General features: G+C 36.2%; 1 long non-coding RNA gene across 1 annotated transcript; it reads left to right on the top strand.

The window, feature by feature from the left end:
- Positions 1 to 15,951: 15,951 nt before the first annotated feature.
- On the top strand, positions 15,952 to 16,656 carry LOC135118006 (uncharacterized). The gene is made up of 2 exons (XR_010277298.1): positions 15,952 to 16,021; positions 16,377 to 16,656. It is a non-coding gene; the product is annotated as an uncharacterized LOC135118006 (long non-coding RNA).
- The last annotated feature ends 821 nt before the right edge of the window (positions 16,657 to 17,477 follow it).

Here is a 17,477-nt window from a genome sequence, read left to right as displayed (position 1 = left end):
GGGATGGTAAGATAGAGCCTAAAATCGGGTAGACATGTAGTTCTTCTGTATCATCTTTATTTTGAGAAATAGTATATTTTGTAAGATAGAAAGTACAATTATATAGTCAAGTCATGTATTTTTATAACTAATTAATATTTAAAAATGTAAATATATGGAGATCAAAATAAAAACTCAAACCATACAAATCTATCTACAAGCTACACAAAAAACTCCTAACTCTGACATAAACTATGCTGAAAATCGCATTACAATCGTTTCAGTCAAACGTGAGACAATCGCGCACAAATACATATAAATCAGGTCAAATAATTGACAATTCCTTTTTTTTTAAGTCGGTTAAAAAATAACCTGTAAATAGTCGTTTTGAGGTTAGTAATCTCATGTTAATAGAGGTGACTTTCAGATTCACGTAATTTTATTCTACGTACATAATTCGCTGGAGCAATCTGATGACCCAAATCAAATCACCGACAAATAGCTAATAAAACTAATAGCAATCGTAAAAACGTTTTCACGGAGATTATAGCCCAACATTACATAGTGCCTACAGAAAATTATATTATTAAATGCCATAAAAACTTCACGCCTCACCGTATGCTTAGATATCGGAATTATGTTCGAGTTGCGTGTCGGAAACATGATTAAATTAACTTCAACGCTAGAAACGGCATGCTTTATGAAATGGTCTAGGGTATGTAAAGAAAATAGAGTAGTTTTTTTTGGATTTATACCTAAGTTTTCACAGTAGGTAGCCGATCACACGATCATTTTTAGGCACTTAAATATAACTTTGAAACGTTAAAAAAGTTGACGGCGTAATGTGCCAAAGTTACCATTTGCTTACACGATTTTGGCTTGCATTTATTAATTTATATGTATATTCATAATTATAGGTTCGTGTTTGTAATTTTTATCACGTAATATATTATTTTTCTTATATTTCGCTCAGAAGCGCACCAATGTAAGCAGCATATTGCTAATACAATGTTGTATTTTATTTGCAATTTTCCTTTTGGAAACCAAAATGCCTTCGCTACAATATTGGTTCCGAAGAAACTCCTTGTGCATTTTGCTAGACAACACCCTATTGAGTTTTGTTGTTATTAATCCTCTATTTGTTACTAAGGAGATAATATTACTCTTAGGAAAGTTACAAAGGTTATTGATAGGAGTTAAATGCCAAGTCAAGCAACACTCTTCCTTTATGAACTCTTCAAAGGTCACTAAAGAAACAAATCAATTAGAAAGTTAATTATTGTTAAAATAATCCTAGAGTTTATTGTACTAAACTTTGTTAATAGACTTCCAAAATTCAACAATATTTGAGATATATTAATTATTCTCATTAAAGAAAACTCATATCGTATTCAAACATAGGTTCTAATTAAACTTTGATATGCGAGCCTATTCGCAATATATTCCGATTTACTTAGAAATCATTAATTTTAAATTACTTGAAGGCAAGCCCTAAATAAACAAAGCATATTAACTTTAAGACAAGTATCTGTTTTCGAGTCTGAGCGGTTTGTTACTGTTCTTAGGTTACTCGCCATTATATCATAATGAGGCAAAGCATTAAAAGTTATCTAAAGAAAGATAAATAAGACTTTTGTCAGTCCCATTTGAGTAGAAAAATTAAGTAAAATATGAGTTCTGAAATGATCTCGCTTTTATATTTGACATTAGTTCTAATAGTTAGGGCTGCGGAATTGTTCCGGGCTACGGGATTGTTCAAAAAAATTACCCCGGCCCGAGTACACAAACGGATCCAGAAGGTATATTATGGTTTTATTCAGCAAGACTATGGTACACCCTCACGTTGCACCAACAGAATTAGGGTCACTTTATAAACTGATTTATGAATTACCAAAACAATAACTGAGCGACACACGTGTTTATTGTCTAGAGTCTAGAGTATCAGCTCTTTACACGAGCCTGGCTCCTACTTATATATTATGATAAGTACCTTCATGAATTTGATAGTGCTCAAGATTAGGTTGGACTTAAGTTTAATATCTTGATTATACCTACATTCTAATCTAAATAATTCCTTAACACCAAATTGCTTTGTGCTAAATTACCTATTAATTACAAATGACGTTTCATGAAGCGGAACTAAATATCAGCATACCTAAGAATTGATCACTTAAATCTAGCAATTTGTTAAAACATTCCATAACTTGCATACAATTGAGCTAAACTATGTATAATAATATTATTTCAAGAGTATTCAAGCAAAACTACGCGATTATTAACAGAGTTTTAGTAGATTTTAGAAGCCAATTAAGCTGCCAGTTCGAAATTCAAAGTATTTGCAGAACAAACTAGACTAGATGGTCCATTTGGAGCATTAGTATACATAAAAGCTGTCGAATTATAAAAGTTTGAAGTTTCGAGGAACGCCATTTTAGGTTCCGTATTTACTCAAACTTGTTGAAGGGTAAGCTTTTACTCTTTGACTTTTTATTGTTTAAAATGTGTGTTGTAAACTTACTAGGTACTCATAAAGTCCTACATATAAAAAATCGGGATCAGAGTTCCAAATCGTTCACGGAATAATCATAAGACTCGAAGTCAAATCTATTTTAATTGTGGTCACTGTCTAACAAAACAAGTAATCAAAAGTACCTTTTATTACTTACCCGTTATAAAACAAACAACAAATACGTTATTTATTTAAACACTGAGCACCCGTCATTTACCCCGCGAAGGCCACAACAGCACATCAATCCTGAGTCGTTTCAAATTTAAATCGACTATGAGGGTGTTTTACAATTCAAATCAACTGAACTTGGACACCGTCGGAAAGGTGGAAACCTTTATATAAATGTAGAACTTGATCCTGCTTCGAGTTGACTTTTAATATCTTTCAGATGTCTCTTGTACTGCAGTTAGTTGCCAGCATAATGGTGTTTTACCGACTTTTCCAAATGGAATTCATATATTATTTTATAGGAGATTCTTTCATTTGAGTTGTGTATACTTCATGAGTGTTTTTTTGGTGAAATAATGCACTCATATACCGAACTAAAGTATGATGATGATTAGGTATCCTTTGAAACCTTTATTGCAGTTTATCAATCTACATAACACATTGATTGCGTATATGGAGACATGAAACTTGTAAATAAATGCACGTTCTCCACAAGAAGGGACGTGAAAGAGTAGAGAGAAGCCAGCAATAAAATAACATACATAACACTGGCATTTCATACAATATGCAGACGCATTAAACGAGTTCTCATGTAAAATTCTACCCTCGTTCTAAGCATTCCGTCTCCATTTAATTTCCACGATCTAAAGACATTATGTACATTTACAGTTCTATAAACGTCTGTTTTTGGCTATTTCATTCTAATTACATAACACATTAAAGGTTTTTTGGTAAAGCCCATTACATACATTTCGTTTTAATATATGTACAACAACATGTATGATGATGTACAGCGTTTCAACTGTAAATTCACAGAAAACGTTTTTTCCTTGCGATCTATCTGTTGAAAGTTTTTTAAGAGATCTGCGTCAAAAAAAGTGTATCTAAACACGATTGATTGAAATGGCGACAAAAAATATAAAGTTAACAATTCAGTTAAACAACAACGCCGTTACAAAGCCGTAGTATAAGTTCAATCTTACATAATTGAAGTAAACCGTATAAAACAAACATTTTAGCATTATTGGAACACTAAATATTGTTGTTATTACATCCAGAAACACGCTTTGTTTGTCGTCCTCACAGAGGCTATGTTAACTTTTGTCAGCGACGCCGCGGGCTATTAGAAATGCGGGTAGCTTGCGAACTGTGAAGGTAAATTCTGGACTTTCTTGTTCTTTTCTTTGAATTAGGAAGTATTTTCACACGTACATAATATTCAATGTACATATGTGTATGTATATTATGTTTGTGTGGGATTTCATGACATAATTATTTTGATAATAAACAAAATACCATTACTTAATTAATTTTAACATGGAAGTGTCTGAAATTACAAACATACTTTAATTATGGTAGGTACATTTTAGTTGAACCTTGTTGAAAATATCTCACCACTTATTCGTAATTACAATAATAGGGCATACTGTCGAAGTAAGCGGATCTTTCTAGCCTCGTCAAGTCTCTTTTGTCTTCTAAAATATTCTGAAAAGTTAGGAGGGGGCGCTTTAATATGCTAAGCTCACGGTAAGCTCTGACCATAAAAAATATACCATATGCCTCTAAAATATTTTACTTCCACTAACACTTGAACTATATCACCTACTTCAGTAACTATAAATAGACACTATTCTATGCCTTTGTTAAAAACGATAAAAGCTCAAATCCTTTATATTCTCTTTCCCTATATACGAAGGATTTACGGAGAGCTATTGCCTGCTGACCTGTTACTTTAATTGCGTTTTACCGCTCTTTTTATGGCCCTGGCTTAATGTTATTGGTAAAGATTTCAGACCGCCTACGTAGAACTAATATATACGTAGAATAATATACACCGGTAGAGCTTTAGCTTTGGTCCTCAGTAAATATTTCTTAAATTGATTGTCATTTGTTTTCTTTTCTGTGTCTTTATTAACTTAAGACGGGAAGTCTATTCGCGGAAATAAATATGTTTGATAAAAAAAGGGAATAAACATACATCCAAAAATATCAATCCAGTCTAAATGTGAAAATAATTCACTGCAGTTAGTAGGCTAAAAAGTAATAGTGGATAAACCAACATAAAAAATACGGCATTCCATAATTCACTTGTGCATTTACGACTACTGTTATAACAGAGAAAATTCTAATTTTACATAAACTTCCGAGTATTTTTGCGCTTTTACACTGCACAAGATTCGCAGAATCCACTTTGCTCCAATTTCATTAAATACTGTCTTTAAGTTACCGTAGAAAAACTGGCATACTGAGCAACTAACTAGCTTCAAGGCAATTATTATAAGAGTTAATTAAACAAGCATAATTAGTGTAGCAAGCCAATTATTCTCTTTTATAGCGCAATGTGTCTGTAACATTGTGTTACCTGCAAACTTGAGAGTTCGGTAGCACCGCATTTTAACTACAGTTTTGTTAACAGTCATCGTGATTTTCAAAATACCAACATGTCTACACATTTTCAGTGTTATCAATAAAATTGAGTAATTAAAAAGGTTTAAATTGCTTAATCAATCGATACTATTTTTTTTAACGTGAAATCGAAAATTGCATTATGTTATCTTTCATTGAAAATGACTTACTTATCTCAAATTCTTATTACCGTAATCCGATGCAAGTAAATTCTAACCGATTAGACGAAGTTCGATTCAGACGGTGAGCTGAGCGATAACGCTGATCCTAGTTTAGTGCTTAATCCTCGCTTTAATCATAGTGCAATCAACTTGAGAATGTTCGCTTTTATTGCACCACAAATTATGGACCTGAGATCTTCGCAGGATAATGTAATATCACCTACTTACACTATATAATAGTGATAAAATAGGGCACCTAACTAGATTGTATGGTTCGACTTCTACTTACTTTAACGGCAACTAATTTGTATATTGTTTGTGTACAGCAAAGACTATAAAACCACTTGACTGCGCATACAGTGCCCCGATGCTCGCCAAAAGTTAGTGATTTTGCGCGTACTATAAGGCTACGATCAGTACGATCCTTTAGTAGCGACCGTGAACTGACCAATAGTAGCCGCGGATTATGCCGCGTCCCCCCGCCCGCAGTGGTGAGTCGTGTTCTTAGAAGAAATTGGCGAGTGCGCTCTCTAGTGGTTATTTACTTTATGGTGTACAGTGTTACGAGCGTAAGATATGAAAATAAAAACTACAGCTACCTAGTTTTTGAGCATCTTAATATAACACGGATCAAATCTGGTGGGCAATTTTGCAAGCAATTTAGCAGATATAGTAAAAGTTGCACCTAAAACTAGCCGGATTTTATTTCGCTCATATAACGTTCTTTGTTCTCAGAAGAATTGTCTGGAGCCAGAAAGCTAAGCAATCAGCAATTTCATCAGCTATAAATATAAAACGGAAGATTACAAAAATTCCAAACAATAAATTTGGAAAAAGCGCAAGTTATCACCACAATAAAATTGGACAAAACAAAAAGTAAGTACAGAACCGCAACGTGTTGTAAAGTAACAATGAAAAATGACGGTCGCCAAGTTGCTAAGAATTTGTCCCACCTCAATAACAAAGTTAAGCAAAAGTGGCTAGATTTATCGATGGGGGATCTTACCGGCAAAATGCTGGGAACACCGTACACTGAGTTAAAAGCCGTGAAGTTACGAAATTGAAATGAGTTTACTATCTGCAATTCATAGCTTGAACTTGAGTGCGACTGATGTCTAAAGAATGGAGTTTTATATTTATCTCAGTAGCGCCTACACTGTATAATGCTCTTAGATCATGTGCAATTTCAAAACAAGTTGGTTTCATTGAGTAGTCAATTTTAGTAAGGGTCTAACACAAAACGTTTTACAGTCATCGTTTCATCATAGCAATATAATGTTTTTTTTTATATATATAAGCTCAGCAACTAGCAGGTACTCATAAAACCACTCCCCCGCAATTCCCCAACTTTCACACGTGACAAGATGGCGTCTAACGCAAATCTTTATGCGAATACCATGAACACGGCGCAAATCGTCGCCTGTCGACTGATTGGCCATTATGCAAATCTCATACTAACAACGCCCCCGGAGGCGCCTTGCATATTTTACCGGATTATACCCGTAACGCCAATAAGTGATGGCAACCGACCCGTTACGTGTTTGCGTTATTGTGTGATGTATGCCCCAATGAGTTGGGGGATTCAACTGTTATTATTTTATTAATGGCTTTGGATGTTTGAGGGGTGGGGGGAAAACTTACTCTTACTCATTTGTTTTGTAAATGTTTTGTCTATAAATTAATAGCACTTACACATCCTATAGTTACAGTAACACCTAACACATTCGATTTTTTTGTAAGAATCTAACAAATAAGAAGGCCTCTATTTGCAAGTTTATAATTTCAGTAGAAATGGTATTTTATTCAGATGTAACATCTATACATATAATAAATCTGTAGAAAAGTAATTTTTGTACATTGAAGAAATTGACAAAAAAAATAGCCAGCAAGTTAAAGGATAACTAACAAAACCCATTTCCATCATTTTTGTCATTTTTGTCTGTTTATCTGTTTGTTCGTTCGGGATTCACGTAAAATCTACGAATCCAATGCAGACAATGCTTATATACAAAAATTCTACGTAACTTGGGGTATTACTTAGTTTTTGTTTCATCGACATCGATTCACTCTATCAAAAGATATGATTAATTTTGTGAATTCAAAATGTAAAATATTACGACACGCAATCTGTTTGTCAAAACTGTACATTTGAATGTTGTACTTATATTAGTTGATCGGTCTATTATTAACCTTTACACAGAAAATCACACCCTCATAAGTAACTTTGGAAGAAAAAAAAAATATGAAAATTTTGTTTAGCCAAGGTTAAAGTAGCTCCATCTGTGGTAATCTGTGGTAAATAAAATACATCAAATTTGTCAAAGGAGTGAGGTGGTAAATGACAATAAATTACAATACATTCTTTATAGAGGATTATTATTTCAACAGATGGAGTTGTGTATTTTCCGTAATTCACCATATTTTAACACGTAGTGTAATTTTTCGATAGACATTTCAATAGTGTTTGTCAGTTTGCCGTGCCACATCAAAATCCAATTATAATTATTACCTTGATGAAAGGAAAATTAATAGTTCTCAGCCAAATTTAAAACGGTGCCATCTAAATTATTTTTTGAACATTATGTCAAAAATGATGACTTTAGTGGAACAATTAATTATCATTTAAAGTTACAGATGGAGTTCATATCAGGATTTTGTCATAAACATAGTTTAGCTTATCTTCCACTAATGTGGTGGCCTTAAAACAAATTACTTTGAGTGAGTAGTATTAAGTAGACCTTAATTATTTTTTCTGATGCAAAATACGAGTATGTAAACTTAATCCTAGAAGAAAGGAGGATCTGTCTCTCGCAAGCGCTGCTAAGCGTGAGGTAGGTAGGTAATGTAGGATTCTATAGCTTTAAAAACAAGCCCAGATACAAAGTGCAGATAAGAAATGGGAGCTTTCTCGATTTAATACCATACACACGTAAAATGCTTTATGCGTCTGAAAACGTACAAATTGCGTGTCGCATACCAGAGACATGCTTACTTTCAACTTCTGATCGCAAATACACTGGTCACGATTACGAACAGTCTCAGTAAGACCCGAGCCAAGTCTAAAAAAACACCTTTTATATAAAAATACGTTTGATGTCATTCAATCACAAAGACAGAAATTTTCTCTGTTGCAAATCCTATCCACCTATATTTATATCCTAATCCAGCATGCATTGCAGGTGTGCATTGCACAAAAACCAATGGTATCCTATTCGAGAAGTCAAAAGAGTCGACCTGCCAACGTCAGCTTCTGCGCTAAGCAAGTGTTCTTAATAGTACCATCAGAATTACATTCATCGTTGAATGAGGTGAATAAATTTTCAGAAACCACAATAACAGTAGGAGCCAAAGCATATGATCGCTTTATAGAGCTCTGATTGGCCCCAGGTGACCAAGTCAGGTCTGATTTGTTCGTTCATCAGATCTTTGAAAGTGTGTCGGTGGATACTTACTGTCGTCCTGTGTGACACAAAATATGGTATATAAACGTCCTCCGCAAGAGCGAAATTTTTCCCGGTGTGCGGTAGTGACGCACAGTATACAACACTTATGTTTCTTTCGATTTGCTGGCTCCACCAAGACATGACAAATTGCAAGCGTACATTTTGAAAATCTTGGCAAAACTGCAGGTTTCAAGTACGAACACATGAAGTGGATTCTCACAGATACGTACATTTTGCCTATTCGTGAACTAATGCAAACATTTCGGTGGAGTCCCGGCTTAGGCCTCCACCACATTAGGCGTGCGCGATCCTCGGGCGTGTGAGTAGCGCGGGCGCCGCGCGTGCGTCGCGAGCGCGTTGCGTGAGCGTCGCGTTTTGCTGCCCTGCGGCATTTGCAGCGCTCTCGCGGCGCGCACGCGCCGCTCTCCTTGACGTTTAACTGCTAAGGCGTTAAGCGGGCGGCGGGGATAGCGGGCGAAGGGGTAAGAACGCAACTCGAGCGCCGCGTGCTCGCCGCGAGCGCGTCGCTTGCACTCTTCACACATGCCGCAGGGCAGCAAAACGCGACGTTCATGCAGCGTGCTCGCGACGCCCGCGCTACTCACACGCCCGATGATCGCGCACGCCTAATGTGGGGTCAGCCTTACCATAGTGAGTAAGTGCACAGAAAATCCCCGTCATACAAGTGTTTCTCCCCAGTAGTGAAACTATCCTACCCTATGCGCCTGCTGATGATGATGACTCATTTTATCATCCATCCAGCTATTCCCCAACTATGTTGGTGTTGGCTTCCAGTCACCGAATCTGTTTGAGTACCAATATTTTGCTTGGAGCGACTACCTATCTACCTATCTTCAATCCAGTCACAAGCCGATATCCATGGTAAGACTGACAGACTTTCTGGCTTCTGATTAGTCGCAGCAGCTGCAGAAAATGTACAAATGACAGCTTTGTCAGACTTAAAGCATATAGACATAGATTATAACTGGTTCCTGTGAAAATTACTTACGCATCATACGTAATAATTTTCCAAATTGGCTGACTAGATCCAGAGATATTCACAACGTCACAAACTTTACTTCTTTTGTTTAGATAAATGGTCACATCCACAACACAACCTTGATCAATGAATCTATGCGACTGCTAAATGCTAATCCTAATTATACTGTCACGTGAAAGAATGCACCTACGGGATAAGTAGTATTTTGACTATTCTATATTGCCCACGCAGACGAAGTTGCGGGCAACAGCTAGTAAATAATAAATCCCATAGATACAAACTAAAGGGAGCGGTATATCCCGGCTTAAGGTTGGGATGTTAAACAAAATACAGCTGATCCCTTACTTCTGGATCAGCGAGCAAAAGAATCGATTTCACATACATCCTTATAGTGTGGCCATGAAAACTGCGTTGTGGCTTTCTGTAAACTCATTTAATTTCGGTTGTGTAATGTAGGTTTTTGATACTGTTGCAGAGCAGGTATGCACCATCCATGATAAGTAGACTTGTATACAGAGTTTACTAACCTTAATAATACTATGAAGCTTGATGACTGAATGTAAATTAAAAATGATTATACTACCTATCTAATATTTTCTACTAGCTGTTGCCCGCAACTTCGTCTGCGTGGGCAATATAGAATAGTCAAAATACTACTTATCCCGTAGGTGCATTCTTTCACGTGACAGTATAATTAGGATTAGCACTTAGCAGTCGCATAGATTCATTGATCAAGGTTGTGTTGTGGATGTGACCATTTATCTAAACAAAAGAAGTAAAGTTTGTGACGTTGTGAATATCTCTGGATCTAGTCAGCCAATTTGGAAAATTATTACGTATGATGCGTAAGTAATTTTCACAGGAACCAGTTATAATCTATGTCTATATGCTTTAAGTCTGACAAAGCTGTCATTTGTACATTTTCTGCAGCTGCTGCGACTAATCAGAAGCCAGAAAGTCTGTCAGTCTTACCATGGATATCGGCTTGTGACTGGATTGAAGATAGGTAGATAGGTAGTCGCTCCAAGCAAAATATTGGTACTCAAACAGATTCGGTGACTGGAAGCCAACACCAACATAGTTGGGGAATAGCTGGATGGATGATAAAATGAGTCATCATCATCAGCAGGCGCATAGGGTAGGATAGTTTCACTACTGGGGAGAAACACTTGTATGACGGGGATTTTCTGTGCACTTACTCACTATGGTAAGGCTGACCCCACATTAGGCGTGCGCGATCATCGGGCGTGTGAGTAGCGCGGGCGTCGCGAGCACGCTGCATGAACGTCGCGTTTTGCTGCCCTGCGGCATGTGTGAAGAGTGCAAGCGACGCGCTCGCGGCGAGCACGCGGCGCTCGAGTTGCGTTCTTACCCTTCGCCCGCTATCCCCGCCGCCCGCTTAACGCCTTAGCAGTTAAACGTCAGGAGAGCGGCGCGTGCGCCGCGAGAGCGCTGCAAATGCCGCAGGGCAGCAAAACGCGACGCTCACGCAACGCGCTCGCGACGCACGCGCGGCGCCCGCGCTACTCACACGCCCGAGGATCGCGCACGCCTAATGTGGGGGAGGCCTAAGCCGGGACTCCACCGAAATGTTTGCATTAGTTCACGAATAGGCAAAATGTACGTATCTGTGAGAATCCACTTCATGTGTTCGTACTTGAAACCTGCAGTTTTGCCAAGATTTTCAAAATGTACGCTTGCAATTTGTCATTTCTTGGTGGAGCCAGCAAATCGAAAGAAACATAAGTGTTGTATACTGTGCGTCACTACCGCACACCGGGAAAAATTTCGCTCTTGCGGAGGACGTTTATATACCATATTTTGTGTCACACAGGACGACAGTAAGTATCCACCGACACACTTTCAAAGATCTGATGAACGAACAAATCAGACCTGACTTGGTCACCTGGGGCCAATCAGAGCTCTATAAAGCGATCATATGCTTTGGCTCCTACTGTTATTGTGGTTTCTGAAAATTTATTCACCTCATTCAACGATGAATGTAATTCTGATGGTACTATTAAGAACACTTGCTTAGCGCAGAAGCTGACGTTGGCAGGTCGACTCTTTGACTTCTCGAATAGGATACCATTGGTTTTTGTGCAATGCACACCTGCAATGCATGCTGGATTAGGATATAAATATAGGTGGATAGGATTTGCAACAGAGAAAATTTCTGTCTTTGTGATTGAATGACATCAAACGTATTTTTATATAAAAGGTGTTTTTTTAGACTTGGCTCGGGTCTTACTGAGACTGTTCGTAATCGTGACCAGTGTATTTGCGATCAGAAGTTGAAAGTAAGCATGTCTCTGGTATGCGACACGCAATTTGTACGTTTTCAGACGCATAAAGCATTTTACGTGTGTATGGTATTAAATCGAGAAAGCTCCCATTTCTTATCTGCACTTTGTATCTGGGCTTGTTTTAAAGCTATAGAATCCTACATTACCTACCTACCTCACGCTTAGCAGCGCTTGCGAGAGACAGATCCTCCTTTCTTCTAGGATTAAGTTTACATACTCGTATTTTGCATCAGAAAAAATAATTAAGGTCTACTTAATACTACTCACTCAAAGTAATTTGTTTTAAGGCCACCACATTAGTGGAAGATAAGCTAAACTATGTTTATGACAAAATCCTGATATGAACTCCATCTGTAACTTTAAATGATAATTAATTGTTCCACTAAAGTCATCATTTTGACATAATGTTCAAAAATAATTTAGATGGCACCGTTTTAAATTTGGCTGAGAACTATTAATTTTCCTTTCATCAAGGTAATAATTATAATTGGATTTTGATGTGGCACGGCAAACTGACAAACACTATTGAAATGTCTATCGAAAAATTACACTACGTGTTAAAATATGGTGAATTACGGAAAATACACAACTCCATCTGTTGAAATAATAATCCTCTATAAAGAATGTATTGTAATTTATTGTCATTTACCACCTCACTCCTTTGACAAATTTGATGTATTTTATTTACCACAGATTACCACAGATGGAGCTACTTTAACCTTGGCTAAACAAAATTTTCATATTTTTTTTTTCTTCCAAAGTTACTTATGAGGGTGTGATTTTCTGTGTAAAGGTTAATAATAGACCGATCAACTAATATAAGTACAACATTCAAATGTACAGTTTTGACAAACAGATTGCGTGTCGTAATATTTTACATTTTGAATTCACAAAATTAATCATATCTTTTGATAGAGTGAATCGATTTCGATGAAACAAAAACTAAGTAATACCCCAAGTTACGTAGAATTTTTGTATATAAGCATTGTCTGCATTGGATTCGTAGATTTTACGTGAATCCCGAACGAACAAACAGATAAACAGACAAAAATGACAAAAATGATGGAAATGGGTTTTGTTAGTTATCCTTTAACTTGCTGGCTATTTTTTTTGTCAATTTCTTCAATGTACAAAAATTACTTTTCTACAGATTTATTATATGTATAGATTACTGTAGCCTGCTGGAATACAGTATTACTAGAAATACGTTATACTATTTTATTTTTTGAAACATTAGTTACTAGATTATTTTCACAAGTCGCATGTAGTTCACGAATAGCTCTTTTACAATAAAAATAAATCATTGTATCCCTTTTTCACTATTTTAGGGGCCACAACCTCAAGATTACATGGAACTTGATTTATCTTAAGCAGCCATCGTTGGAACAATTTACAACGTTCGTGTTGGATCACCGCGATTATTTATCAACCTACCCTTGCTAACGGCACTAACGAATCTGTTTATTTTTATTTTCAGAAGTTATTTTGATAACCAGTGTTTTGACTTTTCGTTTACTTCTTAATTATCAACTAACCTGTGTGTATTGAATAGACACTGAAGGTAATACGTGTTTATAAATCGAGAAGTATGTTCCATCAATGATTTTAATGTTTTCGTAGAGACAATTAAGTACAATAAAGTTAAAATTCCTGAGTCTTCATTGTTTTCTTTTTCTTTCGAAGAATGGAAAAATTCATGTCATTGTTCGATAGTACATGTTTTGAGAAGATGATGATGGTACTGTGCATTAAGAATCCTTGATTGATAAATAATATAAGATGAGCCTTTATATACACTCAAATGTTAAAACGTTTTCCATGTTAAATTTTGTCAAAGTAACCTAATTCATAAAATATTCCGAAACATCCAAATAAAACGAGATGGAGGGTAAATATTATTAACATTACTCGTGACATTAAAGGAAATCAGATTATGAAAACTCGACACTTAGCTGTTTAGGTGGTAGGTTTTAAATATTTCATAATATTACCTTACATTTATAACTCTGAAAGTGTTTTCGACAGTCTTCCAGCTCATTATTTATCAAAAATTACTTTTGTACTGTTGAGAACAAAAGTAACAGACATTACGTATACCGATTTTATCTAGGTAGACTCACTCCTATTCCAATTTTTCATAGAATGTTATAATCAAAATTACCACCTTATATTTCAGACGGTTCTAGAGGCGTGCTGAAATCAAGATGGAAGGTAACAATACGACATTATCAAGGTATCGGTATCAAGTCTATCAGCAATGTTCAATTAGACAGGAGTAGGCACTAGGCTGCGTGTTAGGCGTCTGTGACAAAGCTAGACGGAACATCACAAAGGGTATCAAATCCAATAGCAACATGGAGAACAAAATGACTTGTAGAGATGTCATAACAAAAACTCTCCTAGGAAACGGGGGAAACTTAGAGGGACGAGGAACGTTACTGTTTCCGCCTTCATTGGAATGCACCCATTTTTTGTAAAACTAAAAATCGTTGACGGATATTTTAAAGAAGCCAAAAGCCTCATTAATTCTCTCGTAACTGATCGTTTTGGTCATGCCCATCCTATTTGACCTAGAAGAAAGCGCCTAGCCTACCTGCCTTGTAGGATCTCCTTTTACCTTTCCTTACTCCGTGAATAGCATACAATACTTGTGACAGAAGCTCCAAATGTCATTGTCGGATAATGTTCAGTACCTGTACCCACATATTATGTACCTACCTACATACAATAAGCTCGTCGATCACAATAGTTCGATAAAACAATAGTAATAATCCAAACTAATTTTATAAATGCGAAAGTAACTCTGTCTGTCTGTCTTTTCTTCACGCCTAAACTACTGAACCGATTTGTGTGAAATTTGGTACAGACATAGTTTGAAACTTGAGAAAGGACATAGGATAGTTTTTATTACAAAAAAAAAAAAATTATTCCGGACATATAGCGCCATCTATTGGTCAAATCAAAAATCTGCTGGTAGTCACTATTCCACGCGAACGAAGTTGCGGGCAAAAGCTAGTACCTATATAATGTTAATATTTTATTAATAAAAACAATGTCATGTTCAAAATAATAAAATCATAGCTATTTCTATTTTTTAAATCTGATTAAATGTTAAGTCCAAATTATGTATAAAACAAGAACGTACAGTGTAATCAGATTATTATTTATTTCAGGGTTATTTTATACGTATTGACTTGATACTTTCTTTCTCTTCAAATGCAGCGGGTTAGACTGTTCACGCCCGGAGTCTGCGTAATGATGAACTAAGTACTGAAGCCGAGCCGTAATCTAAACTCCAGTGGAGTACATCACAAAGGATATCAAATCCCCAGAGACGTATTAGCTGTCACAAAACTTTTTCCTACAGTTAGCGTAACAAGGAGAAACTTGTAACAAGCGTCAAAGGGCAACACTAAGTCAAAGACATCGTTATATTTTTAGCTCTCTTTTATAACCAAAGCGGTAACTTTATCTTTTGAATTCTTTGTGAGTTTGTTTGTCCGTTGTTAAGTAATGCGAACATTTTTCAACGGATTTCGATATTTATTTTATTTTCAATGTCTTATTCACGGAAATGATAGCATCAAACGGTATTGCAACTGAAAAGGATCCGATGTCAGAGGGTTAAAAATGGAAATTTAATAATAATTCTCAGTATAAAAAGTTACAAGAGACGGCCCCTAAACCTATATGTTTTAAATTGTGGAAGTAGATCAGTTTATTGAAAGTTAGAAAAAAATATATTTTAGACACAATCTCATATAATAACAAAGAAAAGACGTTGCCTTACACTAAGAATTTCTCCTATATCGTGGATGCGTTTACAAGCATTCATCACACATGTGCACACCGCACACAGCCACAATAATATAGTTAATTTACTTTTTGTTTCCAATTGTGTCCGAACATCAAGCCAATAATTGCGTATCGAATCAGATCTATCACAACAATTATTGTATTTAATTAAGCGATAAGTTAAAAAATGTGCAACGTTTTTTTATTCCTTAACTAGCAGATACAATATCTAAACCACTGAGGTATTCAGCTATGTAAGTGATTTCCAAATGTTCTTGAAAAGCAATGGCAGTTGCTCCTAGGCTGCCCGCTTATAGATAAGTTATAGCCTCTATGTTATTCGGATATCTGTACGAATGTAATAAAGACAAAACATTTTTAGTTTGCTTGTTTGTACACTAAACGCTCCGAAACATCTGAACCGGTTTGAAAAATTCTATCACTGTTGTGCCCACGGGACGCGGGTGAAATTGCAATAAAACAGGCTAGTATAAGCTATGCTACTGTCAATTTCAATAGAATTCATCCCGTTGCGTTGCGTGAAAGAAAAACCAACAAACATCTATACCTACATGCACCTTCACTAATATACTTTATTTCTTTAAACAGTTTGTTTCAGTTGCCTGATATGAAGACCTTATTCTTATGTGTAGCTTTATTATGCGCTCTGTCAACATGGGCGGCCCCGGCAAGTGAAGAATGCCTCTGTAAATTCCGGACCGGCCCAGTGTGCGGTGTCAACGGTATTACCTACAAGACCGAATGTGAAATGAGATGCAGCAAAGTCGCCCCGCGTTTAGCTTACCATGGCGAATGTAGGGAACGACCGCCTCTTATTATAGGAGTTGGTAAATGAATATCTTCTTCTAGATACAATCATATAAATTCATCTGTATGAGTTTTTTTTTTAACCTCACTTGTTCGTCGACAATATCTTCTAACTTTATTAACTAGTTCTTGCTAAAGAGTACACAGTACACACACAGTTACACAGTAAAGTAAACATTTACCTAAATATTATACCGGTAGTATTCTTCTCAATTATTTAATTACAACGTCAATTAAACTATTGATTCAGTCTAGATTAAAACACGTAAACTACGTAGTAACTGATTTACACAACCGGACTCATGCAATGTTTTTAGCCCATTAAACAAAATAGTGGTGGCTCTAGACAGCGCCAATACAGGTTTTCGTACCTGATAAAAAAGATGGCAAATAAATATTTTGTAAATAATTCGAATGAGTTCCAAGCGTTCAAAAACTGAAATGGAGAATGATTATACTCCACCACATTTAAGTTCAGAAGCCAAATTCGCAAGTAATTGCCCCACTAGGGCTTATGTCACTTTTAATATTAAATGATTTGAACAAATCATCACTCACATTTGGGAGGTTGGTTCTTTACCCACTAGGCCACCACGACTTTTTTTCTCTCTCTGCTTTTTATCCAGGTATAGGTAGTTCCTCACGACGAGTGTGAAGGGAAACAGCTATTAATCTTATAGTAGTAACTAAATAAAATTCCAACATATACCTATAACTCAGCTTTAATTGAAGTTCGCTTCAAGATCTTTCCTCTACTGCTGCGTTCATCGCGAGTTTTTCGTGACATGGTCCCGTGTGGTCGATGATCATAGCGTGGTCTTGGCACACCATGCACAGTCTGTTGCTGTACGTAACTCCATTTATAGCACAAACTGGACTGTA

The sequence above is a fragment of the Helicoverpa armigera genome, chromosome 17 (genome assembly GCF_030705265.1).
Source record: "Helicoverpa armigera isolate CAAS_96S chromosome 17, ASM3070526v1, whole genome shotgun sequence".
Lineage (NCBI taxonomy): Eukaryota > Metazoa > Arthropoda > Insecta > Lepidoptera > Noctuidae > Helicoverpa > Helicoverpa armigera.
This window is presented reverse-complemented; position numbering and strand designations above follow the sequence as displayed.